This window comes from Tachyglossus aculeatus, chromosome 23 (genome assembly GCF_015852505.1).
Source record: "Tachyglossus aculeatus isolate mTacAcu1 chromosome 23, mTacAcu1.pri, whole genome shotgun sequence".
In the NCBI taxonomy this organism is placed as follows: Eukaryota; Metazoa; Chordata; class Mammalia; order Monotremata; family Tachyglossidae; genus Tachyglossus; species Tachyglossus aculeatus.
Window position 1 is genome coordinate 15,283,019 of NC_052088.1, and position 24,601 is coordinate 15,307,619.

Consider the following 24,601-nt stretch of genomic DNA (forward strand, 5'->3'; position numbering starts at 1 on the left):
AGCAAATCCCTTCGAGGGCCAGGGAGAGATTTAGTCATTTAGTGGAGAAAATGGGGTTTTGATGCGGAAATCTTTCAGATCAGCCTGCACCCCCTTCTGGCCGGCATTCTGGCTCCCTCCTAATAATAGTAATCGCAATAATATTGATAATTATGGTATTTATTAAGCACTTAGTACGTGCCAGGCACTGTACACGGCGCTGGGGAAGATGCGAGCGGCAGCAGAAGCAACAGCAGAAGCAGCATGGCTCAGTGGAAAAGAGCCCGGGCTTTGGAGTTGGAGGTCATGGGTTCAAATAATAATAATAATAATAATAATAATAATAATAATAATAATAATAATAATAATAATGGCAATTGTTAAGCACTTACTACATGCAAAGAACTGTTCTAAGCGCTGGGGTAGGTACAGTAATAATAATAATAATGATGGCATTTATTAAGCGCTTACTATGTAGGTACAATAATAATAATAATAATAATGGCATTTGTTAAACGCTTACTATGTGCAAAACACTGTTCTAAGCGCTGGGTGGGGGATACAAGGTGATCCGGTTGTTCCACGTGGGGCTCACAGTCTTAATCCCCATTTTACAGATGAGGTAACTGAGGCTCAGAGAAGTTAAGTGACTTGCCCAAGGTCATACAGCAGACAGGTGGCGGAGCCGGGATTCGAACCCATGACCTCTGACTCCAGAGCCCGTGCTCTTTTCACCAAGCCACGAAATCCAATTATCAGCTGTGTGACTTTGGTCAAGTCACTTCATTTCTCTGGGCCTCAGTTCCCTCATCTGTAAAATGGGGATGAAGACTGTGAGCCCTCCGTGGGTCAACCTGATCACCCTGTAACCTCCCCAGCGCTTAGAACAGTGCTTTGCACATAGTAAGCGCTTAATAAATGCTATCATTATTATTATTACAAGCAAATTGGATTGGACATGATCCCTGTCCCATGTGGGGCTCACAGTCTTAATCCAACAAGCAGCGTGGCTTAGTGGAAAGAGCCCGGGCTTGGAGGCCAGAGGTCATGGGTTCTAATTCTGACTCCACCACTTGTCAGCTGTGTGACTTTGGGCTAGTCACTTCACTTCTCTGGGCCTCAGTTATCTCATCTGTAAAATGGGGATTAAGACTGTAAGCCCCACTTGGGACAACCTGATCCCAGCTCTGCCATATGTCAGCTGTGTGATCTTGGGCAAGTCACTTAACTTCTCTGAGCCTCAGTTACCTCACCTGTAAAATGGGGATTAAGACTGTGAGCCCCATGTGGGACAACCTGATCACCTTGTATCCCCCCCAGCGCTTCAAACAGTGCTTTGCACATGGTAAGCGCTTAAGAAATGCCATTATTATTATTGTTATTATTGTACCTACATAGTAAGTGCTTAATAAATGCCATCATTATTATTATTATTACTGTACCTGCCCCAGTGCTTAGAACAGTGCTTGGCACATAGTAAACAAAGCAGCGTGGCTCAGTGGAAAGAGCACAGGCTTTGGAGTCAGAGGTCATGGGTTCGAATCCCGACTCTGCCACACGTCTGCTGTGTGACCTTGGGCAACCTTGGGTAAGTCACTTCACTTCTCTGAGCCTCAGTGACCTCATCTGTAAAATGGGGATTAAGACTATGAGCCCCACGTGGGACAACCTAATCACCTTGTATCCCCCCCTGCACTTAGAACAGTGCTTTGCATAGTAAGCGCTTAACAAATGCCATTATTATTATTATTGTACCTACATAGTAAGCGCTTAATAAATGCCATCATTATTATTATTGTACCTACCCCAGTGCTTAGAACAGTGCTTGGCACATAGTAAGCGCTTAACAAATACCACCATCATCATCATTACTCCCCATTTTACAGATGAGATAATGGAGGCCCAGAGAAGTGAAGTGACTTCCCGAAGGTCACACAGCAGACAAGTGGCAGAGGCGGAATTAAAACCCATGACCTTCTTACTCTCAGGCCCGTGCTCTATCCACTTGGCCATGCTGCTCCTCTGAGGACCCAAGAGGGACCGTCTCTATATGTTGCCAACTTGGACTTCCCAAGCGCTTAGTACAGTGCTCGGCACACAGTAAGCGCTCAATAAATACGATTGAATGAATGAATGAATAGCGAGTTCAGCAGAGCAGTGTTGCGTAGTAGAAAGAGCACGACCCGGGTTTTACTTAGAACAGTGCTTGGCACAAAGTAAATGCTTATCAAATACCATAATTATTATTATTATTGTTAGTCCCGGATGTGTCACGTGCCTACCATGTGAAGCAGCATGGCGTAGTGGTCAGAGCATGGGCCTGGGATTTGGAAGGTCATGGGTTGATGATGATGATGATGATATTTATTAAGCGCTTACTATGTGCAAAGCACTGTTCTAAGCGCTGGGGAGGTTATAAGGTGATCAGGTTGCCCCACGGGGGGCTCACGGTTTTCATCCCCATTTTACAGATGAGAGAACTGAGGCCCAGAGTAGTTAAGTGACTTGCCCAAAGTCACACAGCGGACAATTGGCGGAGCCAGGATTTGAACTCCTGATCTCTGACTCCAAAGCCCGGGCTCTTTCCACTGAGCCACACTGCTTCTCTGTAATTCTGACTCCGCCACTTATCTGCCGTGCGAGCTTGGGCAAGTCACTTCACTTCTCCATGCCTCAGTTACCTCATCTGTAAAATGGGGATTGAGACTGTGAGCCCAAGGTGGGACAGGGACTGTGTCCCCCGCCCCAATTTGCTTGTATCCACTCCAGCAGCTTATTGCAGGTGCTGGTGGTCTAAAACGTTTCCTGCCTGTGATGGCAGGAAACAAACACACAACACACACACACACACACACACACACACACACACACACACACACAACACAACACAACAAACACAATGAATTGACGGGAGACAAGGTGGGTCCACTAATTTTGAAGAAGAAGGAGGTGAAAGAATGGAATTGATTGACAATATTGAAGATTTCTGAATCTGATGGGGCTAGTTCACATAGCTCAGAGCTGTGACCCTGGAGTCCTTTTTTTTTTCCAAATTTTGAGCCCCTCCAACACTATTCCTGTCCACTTGCTCCTGTCCCTGCGTGGGGATTTCAGGACATCCATCAGTCAGTGGTACCAAGCGCTTAGTACAGTGCTCTGCACACAGTAAGCGCTCAATAAATATGATTGAATGGATTGAACTTGGTGGAAAACTGGGGGAGCAGGTATGGTGGTGTGGCCCAGGAGGTGACAGTGATGGGGGGTTACCATGTTTTGTTGTGTTGTCTGTCTCCCCCTTCTAGCCTATGAGCCCGCTGTTGGGTAGGGACCGTCTCTATATGTTGCCGACTTGGACTTCCCAAGCGCTTAGTATAGTGCTCTGCACACAGTAAGCGCTCAATAAATATGATTGAATGAATGAATGAACAGTGCCTGGCACACAGTAAGCGCTTAACAAATACCATAATTATTATTAATTATAATTATTACCCTGTGACCTGGGGCAAGTCATTTAACTCTCTGAGTTTCAGTTTCCACAACTGTAAAATGGGGATTCATCATCATCATCAATCGTATTTATTGAGCGCTTACTGTGTGCAGAGCACTGTACTAAGCGCTTGGGAAGTCCAAGTTGGCAACATATAGAGACAGTCCCTACCCAACAGTGGGCTCACAGTCTAAAAGGGGGAGACAGAGAACAAAACCAAACATACTAACAAAATAAAATAAGTAGAATAGATATGTACAAGTAAAATAAATAAATAAATAGAGTAACAAATATGTACAAACATACATACAGGTGCTGTGGGGAAGGGAAGGATCCTGTTCTCCCTCCTATTTAGATTTTGAGTCTCACATGAGACAGGGACTATGTCTGATCTGATTGTTTTGTGCCTACCCCAGTGCTTAGTACAATGCCTGGCCCATAGCAAGCACTTAATAAATACTACAATTACTATTATTAATTGCCCTTGATGGGGCCTGGAAAAAACTACTTAGGGTACCAACCACACACTTAGTATTCACAATCTCATGTAGCCCTTTTGTATATCTTAAACACTCACTCACCCACCTAAGCATTCACTCTCCTTCCTCTAGTCTGTAAATGATTTTAGTGTCTCTCAATCACTCAATCAGTGGTATTTATTGAATGCTTACTCTGTGCAGAGCTCTCTACTAAGGAAGAATACAACAGTTACAACAGAATACAATAAATGTTACCCACTCACAAGGAGCTTACAATCTAGACCCAAAGGAGTTGAATGAGTGTCTGAGGAGGGGTGGAAGGGAGAGCCCATAACTCAGTCACCTGTGTAGTCTCTGGGAAGGGCCTCTTCCTGCAGAGACACTGAAAAAAATAAATATTCCCCTGTCCTAGAGATCTATTCCCAATTCATGTGACTTCTGCTCGATTTTCTCCATTCCTTAGCAAATAAAATATGCACTCTTGGCCCTAGCTTTCTCCCTTACCATCCCTAGCTTTCCCATTAATCCAAACGATGGCTCGGGATGTGGTGGGGGTCTGCTTAGCTGGAATCTGGGGACAAGGGGGATATTTCAGCCGGAATGTTTGGTCACTCAAATTTCCGTCGCACTGGCTCATGGAGCCCCAGTCTCTCCCAAGGGGGAGCTGGGATGGAGATGAGTCAAGACAGAATTCAGGTGGCCTCCTCTGTGGGGTTCAGCAAACCCTCTTCCTCACCTCGGGAAGTTCATTCCCTGCCTGTGCCTTTGTGGGTACATCAACTGTACCAATAATTATTTATTCCATTTACACTCTCTGTAAACGTTTCTATGTCCATCTCCCCCGCCAGAGTGGAAGTACCTTGAGGGCAAGAATGGGTCTCAAGCTTCTTCTGTACTTTCCTGGGTGCTTATTATCAGAAACTGCCAAGAAGTTAAAGAAAAATTTAGACGAATTTATGGTTAGTTGGTCTTTTAAAAGTAGAAGCAGGGATTCCAGAAACACTGGTTGCTTTTTAAATATACATGGGAAATTGAGGAGACTTGTCGAATGCACTTGTTGCATGGAATGAATAAATTGCATACTCTACCAATATGAGCACGTGAGCTTGATATTTTGTGTGTGGCCCATGGGGAGAGAGATGACTGGGCTGCAGATTTAAATATGGTTGGCTGGAGGGGACAAGGATCACACTTGCTGAATGAGAACCAGGAGAGCTTTCACCCTGGAGATGGTTTTTCACAGAAGAAAGGGGCTTAGTAATCAGGCTACAGGCCCTTATTGCAACATACATTCATTTATTCAATTGTATTGAGTGCTTGCTGTGTGCACAACACTTTACTAAGCACTTGGGAAAGTACAATACAATAATAAACACAGCCTCCTCCACTTCATTCCATACTTCCACTCTGCTGCCTGGATCTTAATTTATATGAGAAGGAGCGTGACTTAGTGGAAAGAGCACAGGCTTGGGATTCAGACGTCATAGGTTCTAATCCCGGCTCTGCCACTTATCAGCGGTGTGACTTTGGGCAAGTCACTTAACTTCTCTGTGCCTCAGTTACCTCATCTGTAAAATGGGGATTAAGACTGTGAGCCACACGAGGGACAACCTGATTGCCTTGTATCTACCCAAGCGCTTAGAACGGTATTTGGCACGTAGTAAGCACTTAACAAATGCCATCTTTATTATTATTATTATTTTTAAAGAAACATTTAGTCCATGTTTCCCTTTTCCTCAAGAATCTCTAGTAGTTGCCCATCCACCTCCACATCACACAGAAACTCCTAACCACTGGCTTTAAAGCAGTTAATCACTTTTCTCCCTCCTATTGTATCTCCCTGATTTCTTACTGCAACCCAGCACGCTCACTTTGCTCCTCTAACACCAAGCTACTCACTGTACCTCAATCTTGTCTAAATTGCCGCTGCCCACGTGGTGCTTCTGGCCTGGAACTCCCTCCCATTTCATATCCAACAAAACACCACTCTCCCACCTTCAGAGCCTTACTGGAGTCACATCTCCTTCAAGAGGGCTTCCCTAAGTCATTTCCCTTACGCCCTCTCCCTTCTGCATCACCCTTACACTTGGATTTGTACTCTTTATTCACCCCACTCTCAGCCCCACAGCACTTGTATCCATAGCTATCATTTATTTTAATATCTGTTTCCCACAGAGAGCACCTCGTGGGCAAGGAAACTCTCTACCGGCTCTGTTATACTGTACTTTCCCAAGTGCTTAGTATAGTGCTCTGCACACAGTAAGTGTCCAATGAATATGACTGAATGATTGATGGACTGAGGAGGAGAAGTAGGAGGTTAATCTGAGCAGAGGTTGTAAAGCCCCATCAGGTGGAGGGATGGGAACAAGAGGAGTCTTAACCCGATGAAGTGCAGGGAAAAGGGCAAGCAGGAGAAGAGGGAAAGGAATGAAGACTGGGAGGCACGTGGCCTTGGGAAACAAGGATGAGGCTCTTGGCCCTAAGCACGGATGAAGCCGTTCCAAAGGACCAGATGTTTTCCCTCCAGGTCTGATAGGGGAAATGGAATTTGCCAAGAATAAGTAGCCCCAGGCTCTGCAAAGTTTAAAACCTTCCCGGGGTAGATGGTCAGCCTCTTCCCTTCCTGTGTTTTTACTGTGCACAGAGCCATCTCCCAGTAGGCAGCCCCAACAGGCGCAGGTGGGCAGGTGGGCAGGAGGGAGATGAGGTTCAGTGACCCATGACCTTTCGGTGCTCTGGGATTCATCAGGATGCTGAGGAATCCATTCCAAGGACCCCCTCAGGGATGGCAGTGTTTATTCAGCCGAATGTGAACAACAGGCAGATTCCAACTCAGGAGAGTGGAATTTGGTATTCCTCCCTCCTCTTTTCCCAGTCCCTTTTCCTGTCTTCCCCTCCCTTCCTTCCTCCCTCTTTCCTTTTCTTTCTCTTTCTCCTTCCTCCCTCCCTGCCACACTGCCTGTTATTTTAATGAAGGGAACTCAGGGCCCTGAAGCTGGCACTAGATGTTTTTGCACTGGAGTTTGAGAAAAGCGGATACGGCGGGAGCCGGAAATAGGCAAGTAAAATCCCTTAAGCCCGGGGACCCAAGCCCCAAAGGGTCACCGGCACCTGATCCACCCCAAGGCTTTGGAACATAAGGTGGCCGAGAATGTTGGGGCAGCAGTGCTAAGAGGAGGTCTGGTTGACCTGGCAGTGGAAAGGCCCAGGGAGACGGTGGAAGGTTTTAGGGCTGGTTGGCACGTCTGCAGAGTGACAAGTGCCCCGGGGACACCTGACACCGCAATGCCTTTCCTCCTGTGGCTGGGAGAGGGAGGAAACCTCCTTTCCTCCCACCCAAAGACATAATCCTCCCTCCACTCCCCCGCCAGCTGCGGGTTCAGGAGGGACTCTTCTGGGTATTGCTCCAAGGTGGAGAAGGGACTCTGACGGGAAAGCGATCTCCTTTCAGCGCTCCGGGCTTGACACTAATGGAATGCACGGGAATTCTGCAGGCGCCGCCCTGGAAGGGGCCGCAATGCAGCCAAGTTCAGTCTTGGAAGTGGGCGTTCTGCAGGAGAAGATGAGTCATCCCCACCGTGCCGGGCAGCGGGCCACCTGGAGCCCACCGGCAGGCCCCAGCCCTGCGCAGTATATCACGCAGGAGACATTCTGACCACCGAAGGCGTTTATTCATTTCTTGGAGGGTTGATTGATTGATTTCTCCACCTTTTTGCCCTGCTACAGAGAAAGATCTCCAATTTATTTCCTGTCCAGACACGATGATCGGTTGTGTTGTCAGTAGCCAGGGGACGATAGGGAGGTGGGGAGCAGTGTAGAGCGTATAGGGATCTTCTTGGTCCCATTGGAGATGAGTTCCTGTTTATTATCACCAAGGGGACCACTCCAGTTGGGGAGGAAGCAGAAGGGCAGTAGAGCAGGTGCAACCCCAAGATCAGTATCTGACCTGTTTTTAGAACACTCCAAGGGAGGTGACTCAACAGTAACTTGTTCCAATCAACCGATCAACCCATCAATCAATAGTATTTGAGTACCAGCGCTTAGAACAGTGCTTTGCACATAGTAAGGGCTTAACAAATGCCATCATCATCATTATTATTATTACCTACTCTGTGCCCAACACAGCACAGTATTTGGAAGAGTATAACAGAATTAGTAGCTGTTTCAGTGTTATTAAACAACATCCATCTTTAGGGTGTTCTTTATCTGTATCTCCCTTCTGCTACAACTTGAGGTCACAGCCTCATCCTGGCTTCTCCCCAATCCTCCACAGACACACCCTGTGTGTCCTTGAGGGGAGTTATGAGATTGGCCTTCTACCTTCTCTCTTACAGGGAAAAAGCCCTGTTCTTTTCACTTCTTCATCACAGACCAATTTTCTAGGGGCCAGAGGGCATGGAGCTGGGATGAGTGAAGGGTTCCTGGGGGTCAAGGAGCCTGGGAATGGGATTAGTGAGGGATTTTGGGGGCCAAAGGGTCTGGGGCTGGGATAGTGAGGGGTTTCTGAAGGCCAGGATGAGTGAGGGGTGTGGGTTCTGCTCCTGCTCACACATCTGAGAAGCTGCCTGGCACGTGGAAAGAGCCTGGGATTGGGAGTCAAAGGTCATGGGTTCAAATCCCAGATCTGCCACTTGTCAGCTGTGTGACTTCGGGCAAACCACATAACTTTTCTGTGCCTCAGTTACCTCATCTATAAAATGGGGATTAAGACTGTGAGCCCCACGGGGGACAACCTGATCACCTTGTATCCTCCCCAGCTCTTAGAACAGTGCTTTGCACATAGTAAGCACTTAACAAATGCCATTGTTACTATTATTATTATTATTATTTTTATCTCCCTGGCTCACCTGCCGGGCTGGAACTAAGCACTGTTCCTCTTTCTCAGGTCCTCTTGAATGAAAAGAGGCTAAGAGATTCTAGTTTCAGAAGTCAGAGGTCAGAGGTCAGAGACCTGGGGGACACTGAAAGCTCCTCACCTTCCTGTCGGGCAGCCCATCAGCCACCTGAGCACTACAGACAGGGGTCCCTGGAGATAGGTAGCAGCTCAATCACAACGTTTGTATTTCTCCCCTCGGTTTTTCACAACTGTTCAGGGTTGAGCACACTGCAAAAGCCCAGTAGCTCATTAAGGGCAGGGAATGTGTCTGCCTATTCTTTTATAGTGCACTCTCAGCAGTGCTTAGTTCAGTGCTCTGCTCACAGTAAGTGCTCAGTAAATATGATTGACTGATTGATTGATTAATTAAATCTATTAGTCCCTTACTCTCACGGAGCCCAGTGTGCTTTAGGGACCTTGGCTAATGCATCTTCCCAGCATTCCTGAAAGATGGGGCTGGAGCCCCATTCCTCTTGCTCCCGGGATCTGCCAATAATTCAGGCTGGCATATTTCCCCATTAGATTGTAAAGTCCATGAGGGCAGGAACTGTGTCCAACCTGCTTTTCTATTTTCTAGCGTGCAACCTTGGTGTCATCCTTGACTCCGCTCTCTCATTCACTTCAAACATCCAATCCATTGCCAAAGCCTGCCAGTTTCACCTTCACAACTTCTCCAAGATCCGCCCTTTCCTCTCCATCCAAACCACTACCTTGTTGGTCCAATCTTTCATCCTATCCCGACTGGATTACTTCATCAGCCTCCTTTCTGATCTCCCATCCTCCTGTCTCTCCCCGCTTCAGTCTATTCTTCACTCTGCTGCCCGGACTATCTTTGTACAGAAACGTTCTGGGGATGTCACTCCCCTCCTCAAAAATCTCCAGTGGTTGCCTATCAACCTTCGCATGAAGCAAAAACTCTTCATTATCGGCTTCAAAGCTCTCCATCACCTCGCCCCCTCCTACCTCACCTCCCTTCTCTCCTCTACAGCCCAGCCCACACACTCTACTCCTCTGCCACTAACCTCCTCACTGTGCCTCATTCTCGCCTGTCCCGCCGTCGACCCCGACCCATGTCCTCCCCCTGGCCTGGAATGCCCTCCCTCCACACATCCATCAAACTAGCTCTCTTCCTCTCTTCAAAGCCCTACTGAGAGCTCACCTCCTCCAGGAGGCCTTCCCAGACTCAGCCCCCCCCATATCCTCTCCTCTTCCTCCCCCACATCTCCCCCACTCCCTCCCTCTGCCCTACCCCCTTCCCCTCCCCACAGCACTTGTGTATCATTGTACATATTTATTACTCTATTTTATTAATGATATGTACATAGGTATAATTCTATTTATTCTGATGGCATTGACACCTGTCTACTTGTTTCGTTTTGTTGTCTGTCTCCCCCTTCTAGACTGAGTGCCCATTGTTGGGCAGGGACTGTCTCTGTATGTGGCCGATTTGTACTTCCCAAGTGCTTAGTCCAGTGCTCTGCACACAGTAAGCGCTCAATAAATACGATTGAATGAATGAATTTTCTACCACAGTGCTTAGTACTGTGCATGGCATATAATAAGTTATTATTATTATTATTATTGTTATTATAGACCTGCCTTTTGCTTGTAGTGTCTCCTCCTCAGCCCTTTCCTAGGAAGGAACTGTTGGGCTCAGGGTGACAGAATCTGAATTGCGTTTTGACACGGACCCATAGGTGAGTGGAATTGGACAAGTCAAAACAAAACCAGAGAAGTAAACCTGGAAATAGAACCACGCAAGCCTTCACACTGCAGATTGAAGATACGCCACGGTGCCGATGTTTGTGAAGGAGGGGAAGACTGGGAGAAATCTGACAAGCAGGTGAGAAAATCTTCTGGGCGGAGAGAGTTTTTGAACCTAGGCTGGGCTGGACTGTGCTTTGGCCGAGAGCGTGCAGAAGGCGGTGAGGGAGGTGCGTGGATCTCGGACCCCCGAGACCCCATCTCGGCAGGCACTTGGGCTGGAGGGATGAGGCTCAGCTGGGTGGCTACCTCTGCTTAGGAAGGGCTTGGTACCCCTGCTGGGAATGGAGCTACTGCGTGGTTAGGAGCCCCACGATTGGGTGGGAAAATCCCCGGGCCGGGCCGCAGTGAGCTGAGTTGGGCAGAGCAGCTCAGGGGACGTCTTTGGTGCTCTCGTGGATGAGCAGGGTGTACCAGTGAGTCCTTAGCCTTGGTATTTACAAAGCGCTTTCTAGATGCCAAGCCCTGAGGAGGATGCGAGATACTCAGATCAGTCAGATCACCCAAGGCTCCCAATCCAAGAGGGAGGGAGAGCAGGTATCTCATTCCCATTTTACTGAAGCCAAGCGAGGTTAAGTGATTGGCCCAAGGTCACACAACAGGCTCCGACTCCCAGGCTCTTTTTACATATTACATTTACATTACATATATGTAATTTATTTATTTAAATGGATTTCTGTTTCCTCCTTTAGACTGTAAGCTCTTTGTGGGCAGGGGCTGTATCTACCAACTCTGTTTTATTGTATTCTTCCAAGCACTTAGTATAGGGCTCTGCATACAGTAAGCAGTGTGGTCCAGTGGAAAGAGCACACGCATAGGAGTCAGAAGACCTGGGTTCTAATCCCTGATCGGCCACTTACCTGCTGTGTGCCTTTGGGCAGGCCACTTAACTTCTCTGGGTCTCACTCAGTTCCCTCATATGCAAAATGGGGATTCATTACCTTTTCTCCTTCCTGTTTGGAGTGCGAATCCCATATAAGACCTGACAACCTTGAACCATTTAGTGTAGTGGTAATCATTCAGTATATGGTAATCACTAAACAAATATTAATGATGATGACGATGATTGCGGTATTTGTTAAGCACTTACTATGCACCAGGCACTATACTAAACACTGTGGTGAATACAAGCAAATCGAGTTGGAAATAGTCCCTGTCCCATGTGGGGTTCACAGCCTTAATACCCATTTTACAGAGGAGATAACCCGGCCCGTGTCCTCCCCCTGGCCTGGAAAGCCCTCCTTCCGCACATCCGCCAAGCTAGCTCTCTTCCTCCCTTCAAAGCCCTACTGAGAGCTCACCTCCTCCAGGAGGCCTTCCCAGACTCAACCCCCTCCTTCCTCTCCCCCTCCCAATCCCCCCGCCCTACCTCCTTCCCCTCCCCACAGCACCTGTATAGATGTCTGTACAGATTTATTACTCAATTTATTTTACTTGTACATATTTACTATTCCATTTATTTTATTTTGTTAATATGTTTTGTTTTGTTGTCTGTCTCCCCCTTCTAGACTGTGAGCCCGCAGTTGGGTAGGGACCGTCTCTATATGTTGCCAACTTGGACTTCCCAAGCACCTGGTACAGTGCTCTGCACACAGTAAGCGCTCAATAAATACGACTGAATGAATGAATAACTGACGCTCAGAGAAGTTAAGTGAGTTGCCCGTGGTCACACAGCAAACAGTGGCAGAGCTGTGATTAGAACCCAGGTCCTTCTGATTCCCAGCCCCATCCTCTATCCACTAGGCCATGCTGCTTATATTATTATTATTATATCTTCTAGACTGTGAGCCCGTTGTTGGGTAGGGACCGTATCTATATGTTGCTGACTTGTACTTCCCAAGCGCTTAGTACAGTGCTCTGCACACAGTAAGCACTCAATAAATACGATTGAATGAATGAATGAATGATTATTATTATGCACTCAATACATTTGACTGACTGATTGATTATTAGACCACACAGCCTCCCAGGGCTGGGTCAGTCAGGACATCGGCTCAGTGGCAAGAGCCCGGGCTTTGGAGTCAGAGGTCATGGGTTCAAATCCAGCTCCGCCAATTGTCAGCTGTGTGACTTAACTTCTCTGTGCCCCAATTATCTCATCTGTAAAATGGGGATTAAGACTGTGAGCCTCCCGTGGGACAACCTGATCACCTTGTAACCTCCCCAGCACTTAGAACAGTGATTTGCACATAGTAAGCACTTAATAAATGCCATCATCATCATCATCATCATCAGGAACCTGGGTTCTCGTCTGAGCTCTCACTGGTCTGCTCATTGCCCCAACACTACGCGAGTTTGCACAGCTGTTACTATGGAACATTTCCATCTCACCCTCATTATATGCCGGCTTATCCGCATGATTGACACTCACTGATATGCACTAGGGAAATGCGCTCCCAACCTGGACTCTTGGGTTTCATTTCCATTTTTGCCAAAAAAAAAATAATTTAAAATGGCACCTCTGGATGGCCACCGGCAAAAATAAGAAGAATGCATTATAACTTGTTATTTGGGGATTAAACTGAAAAAACTGGGTACCGTCAGTCTGGAAAGGCCCCTTGTGTGACAGGAACTGTGTCTGAGCAATCAATCAGTGGTACCGATTGAGTGCATAATAATAAAATAATAATAATAATAATAATAATAATAATAATGGCATTTGTTAAGCGCTTACTATATGCAAAGCAAAGCACTATTAGCACAGTTGGAAGGCATGATTCCTGCCCACAAGGATCTTATAATCAAGTGGGATAATAGAAGTAGTAGTTGTAGCAGTAAATGTATTGGACACCCACTTTCTTCTAGACCGTGAGCCCACTGTTGTGTAGGGACCATCTCTATATGTTGCCAACTTGTACTTCCCAAGTGCTTAGTACAGTGCTCTGCACACAGTAAGCGCTCAATAAATACGATTGATTGATTGGTGCAGTGCACTGTACTAAGTCTTTATGAAATAAGGATTTGAGAAGCAGCGTGGCTCAGTGGAAAGAGCATGGGAGTCAGAGGTCATGGGTTCAAATCCCGACTCCACCAATTGTCAGCTGTGTGACTGTGGGCAAGTCACTTCACTTCTCTGGGCCTCAGTTCCCTCACCTGTAAAATGGGGATGAAGACTGTGAGCCCCCCGTGGGACAATCTGATCACCTTGTAAGCTCCCCAGAGTTTGTACATATTTTTTACTCTGTTTATTTATGTATTTATTTTACTTGTACATATCTATTCTATTTATTTTATTTTGTTAGTATGTTTGGTTTTGTTGTCTGTCTCCCACTTTTAGACTGTGAGCCCGCTGTTGGGTAGGGACTGTCTCTATGTGTTACCAACTTGTACTTCCCAAGCGCTTAGTACAGTGCTCTGCACACAATCAGCGCTCAATAAATACGATTGATTGATTGATTGATTGATTAGAACAGTGCTCTGCACATAGTAAGCGCTTAATAAATGCCATTAAAAAAAGTCACAACTTCTTTGGGCCTCAGTTCCCCCATCTGTAAAATGGAGTTTAAGACTGTGAGCCCCTTGTGGGACAACCTGATCACCTTGTAACCTCCCCAGTGCTTAGAACAGTGCTCTGCACAGAGTAAGCGCTTAATAAATGCCACTATTATTATTATTAATAAATATATCCCTAACCAAGAAGATATTGTTAAAAAAAGGCAACAATCACCCTGTTTCCCCAAGTACTCCCTTGCCACTGTTCGCAACACATTAACTGGGCTAAATGGACCATTGTTCCGATCCTTGGTTTTGGTCTGTTGACACATCTTCACTTAAGCGGTTGGAAAATCAATTCATAGAACCATTTTCTTTCCTTTCCTAAATGGAGCAAAGGGATTTATGGTTACAGCAAAAGGCTACAGAAATGATAATCTCCAGGATTTTGTTCGTCGGAGGAAAGGCTTTGGCTAGCATCATGCTGCAGTCAGGGAGCATATGGGCACGATGCTTTACAAGTACAAGCATCGACTTGTACTTCCCAAGCGCTTAGTACAGCGCCCTGCACACAGTAAGCGCTCAATAAATATGACTGAATGAATGAAGTTGCTTCATTAATCCTCATATTTTCATCTCACTAGTTTAAGCATCTCCCTTGGATGTCACCTCCCTATGCCAACTCAAACAGTGGGTCTAACCCCACTATGGGTGAGCCTGACAGCCCCAGGCAGCAGAGGTAACGGTACTTATTAAGCACTTATTCAATCAATCAATCAATCAATCGTATTTATTGAGCGCTTACTGTGTGCAGAGCACTGTACTAAGCGCTTGGGAAGTCCAAGTTGGCAACATCTAGAGATGGTCCCTACCCACCAGTGGGCTCACAGTCTAGAAGGGGGAATTTGTGAGCAAAGCACTGAACTAAGTGCTGGGAAACAATCCAATCAATCAATCAATCAATCGCATTTATTGAGTGCTTACTGTGTGCAGAGCACTGTACTAAGCGCTTGGGAAGTCCAAGTTGGCAACATATAGAGATGGTCCCGACCCACCAGTGGGCTCACAGTCTTGAAGGGGGAATTTGTGAGCAAAGCACTGAACTAAGTGCTGGGAAACAATCCAATCAATCAATCATATTTATTGAGCGCTTACTGTGTGCAGAGCACTGTACTAAGCGCTTGGGAAGTCCAAGTTGGCAACATATAGAGATGGTCCCGACCCAACAGTGGGCTCACAGTCTTGAAGGGGGAATTTGTGAGCAAAGCACTGAACTAAGTGCTGGGAAACAATTCAATCAATCAATCAATCAACTCCCGGGCTTGGGAGTCATTGGTCATGGGTTCAAACCCCGGCTCTGCCAATTGTCAGCTGGGTGACTTGGGCAAGTCACTTAACTTCTCTGAGACTCAGTTACCTCATCTGTAAAATGGGGATTAAGACTGTGTGTCCCCTGGTGGGACAACCTGATCACCCTGTGACCTCCCCAGTGCTTAGAACAGTGCTTTGCACATAGTAAGTGTTAAATAAATGCCATTATTATTATTATTATTATTATTATGGGGCTTAAGACTGTGAGCCCCCCGTGGGACAACTGGATCACCTTGTAACCTCCCCAGCGCTTAGAACAGTGCTTGGCACATAGTAAGCGCTTAATAAATGCCATTATTATTATTATTATTATGGGGGTTAAGACTGTGAGCCCCCCCATGGGACAACCTGATCACCTTGTAACCTCCCCAGCGCTTAGAACAGTGCTTTGCACGTAGTAAGCGCTTAATAAATGCCATTATTATTTATTATTAAGTATGACTGAATGAACGACTTGACACCTGTCTCCATGTTTTGTTTTGTTGTCTGTCTCCCCCTTCTCGACTGTGAGCCCGTTGTTGGGTAGGGACCGTCTCTAGATGTTGCCAACTTGGACTTCCCAAGCGCTTAGTCCAGTGCTCTGCACACAGTAAGCGCTCAATCAATACGATTGAATGAATGAATGAATGAATGATTAGTGTGGCTCGCCTTTTAGTGACCCCTACTGGCCAAATGAGGAATAGCACCCAGGAACTCCATAAACACATTCGGCTCCTCTAGCATCCCAAACTGTCACACTGAAATCAATCAATCAATCAATCGTATTTATTGAGCGCTTACTGTGTGCAGAGTTCTGTACTAAGCGCTTGGGAAGCCCAAGTTGGCAACATATAGAGACGGTCCCTACCCAATAGTGGGCTCCCAGTCTAGAAGAGGAAGCAGCTGGCAGGATGAGAAGCCCCCATTCCCCAGCCACTCTATTAACAGCTCCCACCATTCCTCATCAGCCTCTCCAGCTCCAGCACTGGAGACTGATTAAGGCAGTTATTACACAGCTACTGTATATCAATCAATCAATCGTATTTATTGAGCGCTTACTGTGTGCAGAGCACTGTACTAGCGCTTGGGAAGTCCAAGTTGGCAACATCTAGAGACGGTCCCTACCCAACAGTGGGCTCACAGTCTAGAAGGGGGAGACAGAGAACAAAACCAAACATATTAACAAAATAAAATAGACTAGATACGTACAAGTAAAATAAATAAATAGAGTAGTAAATATGTACACACGTGTATACATCTATACAGGTGCTGTGGGGAAGGGAAGGAGGTAAGATGGGGGGATGGAGAGGGGGGCGAGGGGGAGAGGAAGGAGGGGACTCAGTCTGGGAAGGCCTCCTGGAGGAGGTGAGCTCTCAGTAGGGCCTTGAAGGGAGGAAGAGAGCTACCTTGGCGGATGGGCAGAGGGAGGGCATTCCAGGCCAGGATGATGTGGGCCGGGGCTCGATGGTGGGACAGGCGAGAACAAGGCACGGTGAGGAGATTAGCAGCAGAGGAGTGGAGGGTGCGGGCTGTATATTTATTTATTTTACTTGTACATATCTATTCTAGTTATTTTATTTTGTTAATATGTTTTGTTTTGTTGTCTGTCTCCCCCTTCTAGACTGTGAGCCCGCTGTTGGGTAGGGACCGTCTCTATATGCTGCCAACTTGGACTTCCCAAGTGCTTAGTACAGTGCTCTGCACACAGTAAGCGCTCAATAAATACGATTGATTGATTGATTGATTAGTGCCCGCATCCATTTGCAGACACACAGCAGAAGCTTTTAACACAAAAGCCTCAACCTGTAAACACTTTCTAAGCAATAATCATAATACATGTAGTCCTTGTTAACTGATTATTATGTGCCAAGCACTGTTCTAAGTTAACTAGATATGTGTTAATCCAGTTGGACACAGTCCCTGTCCCACATTCATTCATTCATTCATTCAATCGTATTTATTGAGCGCTTACTGTGTGCAGAGCACTGTACTAAGCGCTTGGGAAGTACAAGTTGGCAACATATAGACACGGTCTCTACCCAACTGCATGCTCACAGTCTAGAAGGGGGAGACAGACAACAAAACAAAACATATTAACAAAATAAAATAAACAGAATAAATATGTGCAAGTAAAATAAATAAATTCATTCATTCAATCGTATTTATTGAGTGCTTATTGTGTGCAGAGCACTGTACAGAGAGCTTGGGAAGTCCAAGTTGGCAACATACAGAGACGGTCCCTACCCAACAGCGGGCTCACAGTCTAGAAGGGGGAGACAGACAACAAAACAAAACATATTAACAAAATAAAATAAATAGAATAAATATGTACAAGTAAAATAAATAGAGTAATAAATATGTACAAAAGGGCTCACACTCTTAATCCCCATTTTACACATGAGGAAACTGAGGCTCAGAGAATTTAAGTGACTTGTGGCAGAGCTGGGATCAGAACCCTGGTCCTTCTGACTTCCAGAGAGAAGCAGCGTGGCTCAGTGGAAAGAGCACCGGATTTGGAGTCAGAGTTCATGGGTTCAAATCCCGGCTCTGCCAATTGTCAAGTGTGTGACTTTGAGCAAGTCACTTCTCTGTGCCTCAGTTACCTTGTCTGTAAAATGGGGATTAAGACTGTGGGCCTCCCGTGGGACTACCTGATCACCTTGCAATGTCCCCAGCGCTTAGAACAGTGCTTTGTGCATAGTAAGCGCTTAATAAATGCCATTATTATTATTATTATTACTGAACTAAAGTGCCAGAGAAAAGATTAAAATAGGATCATTCGGTCACAGTTGGGCCCACCCCAGGGAGTCTGAAAAAGGAGAACAAAAATCCGTGAGTCTGGGTGTCGACACGGCAAGGCTGTAGTCTTCTTCCGGGCACAGAAGCCGAGATGCGAAGGAAAGTGGGCAAAGCGTCAAAGCCTGCTCAGGAAGGGGGATGGAGGGGATGGGGAGGGACAGGAGGGAGGCCCAGAGAACATAATGGTCAGGACCGTGTGCTCCGGGGGAGGACAGGGCGCACTTGGCTCTTGTGGCCCCATCGCCAGGAAGAAGGAAGAGAAAAATAACACAATGAGGGGTGTTTTTCCCTCCCTGGATCTGAGCGACAGAAGTGAGACAATCTGCTGCTTGCTCAGAAAGGGCATGAGGAAGGCGGGGGGGGCGGGCGGGGGGGCTTGGGAGGGGAGAACATCTGCTCCGAGAAACTGCTTGGAAGAGGAGAGGAAAGAGAAAACGCCCAGACAACCAAAGAAGGCGCCCCAGGAGGGCCACGGGGTCCGGGCCGGGACAGAGGGGTTCTGGGCTGACAGGCTATTGACAAAGGCCACCCTAAACTGTTCATTCTCCAGTGGCTTCTTTCCCCTGTTTTCAAACATGTTCGTTTCCCCTGTCCTAAAAATCCCCTCCCTTGACCCCATGGCTCCCTCCTGCTATCGCCCCACCTCTCTCATCATTCTTCTCCAAACTCCTTGAGAGAGACGTCTACACCCACTGCCTCCACTTCCTCTCCTCCAACTCTCTCCTTGACCCACCCCGCCTCCAATCTGGCTGCCACCCTTTCATTCCACAGAAACAGTCCTCTCTAAGGTCACCAATGACCCCCTTCTTATCAAATCTAACGACCTCTACTCCATCTTAATCCTCCTCGACCTTTCTGCTGCCTTGGACATTGTTAACCACCCCCTTCTCCTGAAAACATTATCTTCCCTTGGCTTCACTGACACTATCCTCTCTTGGTTCTCCTGTCTCTCTGACTGCTACTTCTCAGTCTCTTTCGTGGGCTCCTCCTTTGCCTCCCACGTCCTAACTGTGGGGGTTCCGCAAGGTTCAGTTCTGGGTCACCTTCTATTCCCTATCTCCACCCACTCCCTTGGAGAACTCATTCGCTCCCGTGGCTTCAACTACCATCTCTATGCGGAAGATTCCTGAATCTTACCTCTCCAGCCCTGACCTTCCTCCTTCTCTGCAGGCTTATATTTCCTCCTGCCTTCGGGACATCTCTACTTGGAGGTCCCACCAACACCTCAAATTTAACTTGTCCAAAACGGAACTCATCATATTCCCACCCAAACCCTGTTCTTCCCTGGACTTTCCAATCACTGTAGACAGCACCACCACGCTCCCTTTCTCACAAGCTCGAAACCTTGGCATCATCCTCAACTCATCGCTCTCGCTTAACCCACATAGTCAATCGATCACCAAATCCTGCCAGTTCAACCTTCACGACATCGCTAAAGCCCATTTTTTCCTCTCCAACCAAACTGCCCCCATGTTAATCCAAGCACTTATCCCACTTTGCTTCAATTACTGCATCAGCCTCCTTGCTGACCTCCAGTCTCTCCCCACCTCAGTCCATACCTCACTCTGCTGCTCAGATCGATTTTCTACAAAACCATTCACTCCGTGATTCTCCACTCCTCAAGAACCTCCAGTGGGTTTTTTTTTTAAATGGTATTTGTTAAGTGCTTACTGTAGACTGGACACTGAACTCATCACTGAGATAGATACACACTAATCAGATTGGATATAATAATAATGGCATTTTATTAAGCGCTTAGTATGTGCAAAGCACTGTTCTAAGCGCGGGGGAGGATACATGGTGATCGGGTTGTCCCACGGGGGGGCTCACAGTCTTCATCCCCATTTTACAGATGAGGGAACTGAGGCACAGAGAAGTGAAGTGACTTGCCCAAAGTCACACAGCTGACAATTGGTAGAGCTGGGATTTGAACCCATGACCTCTGACTCCAAAGCCCGGGCTCTTTCCACTGAGCCACACTGATACAGTCTATGTCCCACAGGGGGCTCCCGGTCTTAATTCCCATTTTCCAGATGAGCGAACTGAGGCACAGAGAAGTTAAGTGACTTGTCCAAGGTCACACAGCAGAAGGGGGGCAGAGTTGGGATTAGAATCCAGGTCCTCTGACTCTCAGGCCGGTGCACTATCCAGCAGGCTGCGCTGTTGCCCATCCACGGATGCATCAAGCAGAAACTCCTTATAATATAATAATAATAATAATGGCATTTATTAAGCACTTACTATGTGCAAAGCACTGTTCTAAGCGCTGGGGAGGTTACAAGATTATCAGGTTGTCCCTCGTCGGGCTCACAGTCTCAATCCCCATTTTACAGATGAGGTAACTGAGGCCCAGAGAAGTTGAGTGAGTTGCCCAAAGTCACCCAGCTGACAAGTGGCTGAGCCGGGATTTGAACCCATGACATCTGACTCCAAAGCCCGGGCTCTTTCCTACTGAGCCACGCTGCTTCCTTCTCACTGGCTTTAAAACCCTCAATCACCTGGTCCCCCTTCTACCTTACTTCTGTGATTTCCTGCTACACTTCGCCCCTCTAATCCCAACCTATTCAACTGTACCTTAATCTTGTCTATCTGGCCACCAACCCCTCGCCCACATAATAATAACAATAATAATAATAATAATAATAATGGCATTTATTAAGCGTTTACTATGTGCAAAGCACTGTTCTAAGCACTGGGGAGGTTACAAGGTGATCAGGTTGTCCCACGGGGGGCTTGCAGTCTTCATCTCCATTTTCCAGGTGAGGGAACTGAGGCCCAAGGAAGTGAAGTGACTTGCCCAAAGTCACACAGCGGACAGTTGGCGGAGCCGGGATTTGAACCCATGACCTCTGACTCCAAAGCCCGGTCTCTTTCCACTGAGCCACACTGCCCACATCCTGCCTCTGGGCCTGGAACGCCCTTCTCTTCATATTCAACCAACTATCTCTCTCCCCGCCTTCCAAAGCTTCCTAAGGGCACATTTCCTCCGAGAGGCCGTCTCCGACTAAACTCTCCTTTCCTCTTCTTCCATTCCCTTCTGCCTCACCCTTGCACTTGGATTTGCAACCTGTATCCACCCTTCCCTCAGCCCCATTGCACTGCAGCGTGGCTCAGTGGAAAGAGCACGGGCAGGGATCGTGGGTTCCAATCCCGGCTCCGCCAATTGTCAGCTGTGTGACTTTGGGCAAGGCACTTCACTTCTCTGGGCCTCAGTTACCTCAGCTGTAAAATGGGGACTAAGAGTGTGAGCCCCATGTGGGACAACCTGATCACCTTGTAACCTTCCCAGTGCTTAGAACAGTGCTTGGCACATAGTAAGCGCTTAATAAATGTCATTATTATTATTATTATTATTATTATTATTATTACTATGTACATGTCTGTAATGTATTTATCTATATTAATGTCTGTCTCTCCCCGTAGATTGTAAGCTTGCTGTGGGCAGGGAAAATGTCTACCAACTCTGTTCTATTATAATCTTCCAAGCACTTAGTCTATGCTCTGCACACAGTAAGTGCTTAATAAATACAATTGATTGATTAATCGTAGTACTTGTTCACTGCTCCCTATGTGGCAAGCATCGTTCAAAGTGCTGGGATAAATACAAGTCCCTGTCAATCAATCAATCAATCGTATTTATTGAGCGCTTACTGTGTGCAGAGCACTGTACTAAGCGCTTGGGAAGTACAAGTTGGCAACATATAGAGACAGTCCCTACCCAACAGTGGGCTCACAGTCTTATCCTGTCCCACACGGGGTTCACACGCTTATCCCCATTTTACAGATGAGGTAACAGAGGCCCAGAGAACTGAAAAGACTTGCCCAAGGTCACACAGCAGACGTGTAGCAGAGCTGGGATTAGAACCCAGGTCCTTGGGATTCCCAGGCCCGTGCTCTATCCACTAAGCCACGCTCCTTCTTCACCTGCCCAGTTTCTGGCCCATTCTGATGTCATTAGTAGAGATTGCTGCCCACACTGGACGGTGTTAAAGGACGATGCTCAGATATTCAGATCCCTGTGTTCCGCTTGAATTGGTCTAATGATAATTCAGGGATTAGATTCTTTTCCATCGGTCCCCATGAAAGTGTGGGATCGGGTTATCTAGAAGACCACCTTCCACCCCACACTGTCCTGAGTACCATTGGAAGCTGGTGGTCTCCAATCTGATTACTCAGAAAAAGGATTGGTCTTCATGAACAATCACACATCCAGATGTCAGTGAAGCCCAGAAACCAAAGGCTTTAATATTTTAATTACGGTCTTTACTGGGTGTCATGCCTTGTGCTAAGCGTTGGGGTATATACAGAATGAGAAGCAGCGTGGCTCAGTGGAAAGAGCCCGGGTTTTGGAGTCAGAGGTCACGGTTCGAATCCCAGCTCCGCCACATGTCTGCTGTGTGACCTTGGGCAAGTCACTTCACTTCTCGGAGCCTCAGTTACCTCATCTGTAAAATGGGGATGCTGACTGTGAGCCCCGCATGGGACAACGTGATCACCTTGTATTCCCCCAGCGCTTAGAACAGTGCTTTGCACATAGTAAGCGCTTAACAAATGCCATTAAAAAAATACTCACATTGGACAGAGTCCCCTTCCATAAATACCACTATTTATTCATTCATTCATTCATTTAATCGTATTTATTGAGTGCTTACTGTGTGCAGAGCACTGTACTAAGTGCTTGGGAAGTACAAGTTGGCAACATATAGAGATGGTCCCTACCCAACAACGGGCTCACAGTTTGGAAGGGGGAGACAGACAACAAAACAAAACATGTGGACGGGTGTCACGTCATCAGAATAAATAAAATCATTTGCAGAGGGCTATAGACTGTAAGTTCATTGTGTTCAGGGAATGTGTCTGTTACATTGTATTCTCCCAAGTGCTTAGTACAGTGATCTGCATACAGTTAGTACTCAGTAAATACGATTAACTGACTGACTGAATCACAATCAAAGAGGCAGGGGGAACAGATGTCTTATCCCCGTTTGTGTTCAGGGAATGTGTCTGTTATATTGTATTCTCCCAACTGCTTAGTACAGTGATCTGCACACAGTTAGTACTCAGTAAATATGATTGACTGACTGAATCACAATCAAAGAGGTAGGGGGAACAGATGTCTTATCCCCGTTTGTGTTCAGGGAATGTGTCTGTTATATTGTATTCTCCCAACTGCTTAGTACAGTGATCTGCACACAGTTAGTACTCAGTAAATATGATTGACTGACTGACTGAATCACAATCAAAGAGGTAGGAGGAACAGATGTCTTATCCCCATTTGTGTTCAGGGAATGTGTCTGTTATATTGTATTCTCCCAACTGCTTAGTACAGTGATCTGCCCACAGTTAGTACTCAGTAAATACGACTGACTGGCTGACTGAATCACAATCAAAGAGGTAGGGGGAACCGATGTCTTATCCCCGTTTGTGTTCAGGGAATGTGTCTGTTATATTGTATTCTCCCAAGTGCTTTGTACAGTGATCTGCATACAGTTAGTACTCAGTAAATATGATTGACTGACTGAATCACAATCAAAGAGGTAGGTGGAACAGATGTCTTATCCCCTTTTGTGTTCAGGGAATGTGTCTGTTATATTGTATTCTCCCAAGTGCTTTGTACAGTGATCTGCATACAGTTAGTACTCAGTAAATATGATTGACTGACTGAATCACAATCAAAGAGGTAGGTGGAACAGATGTCTTATCCCCGTTTGTGTTCAGGGAATGTGTCTGTTATATTGTATTCTCCCAAGTGCTTTGTACAGTGATCTGCAGACAGTTAGTACACAGTAAATACGATTGACTGACTGACTGACTGAATCACAATCAAAGAGGTAGGGGGAACAGATGTCTTATCCCCGTTTGTGTTCAGGGAATGTGTCTGTTATATTGGATTCTTCCAAGTGCTTAGTACAGTGATCTGCACACAGTTAGTACTCAGTAAATATGATTGACTGGCTGACTGAATCACAATCAAAGGGGTAGGGAGAACAGATGTCTTATCCCTGTTTGTGTTCAGGGAATCAATCAATCAATCAATTGTATTTATTGAGCACTTACTGTATGCAGAGCACTGTACTAAGCGCTTGGGAAGTACAAGTTGGCAACATATAGAGACAGTCCCTACCCAACAGTGGGCTCACAGTCTAGAAGTCTGTTATATTGTATTCTCCCAAGTGCTTAGTACAGTGATCTGCACACAGTTAGTACTCAGTAAATATGATTGACTGACTGAATCACAATCAAAGAGGTAGGAGGAACAGATGTCTTATCCCCATTTGTGTTCAGGGAATGTGTCTGTTATATTGTATTCTCCCAAGTGCTTTGTACAGTGATCTGCATACAGTTAGTACTCAGTAAATATGATTGACTGACTGAATCACAATCAAAGAGGTAGGTGGAACAGATGTCTTATCCCCGTTTGTGTTCAGGGAATGT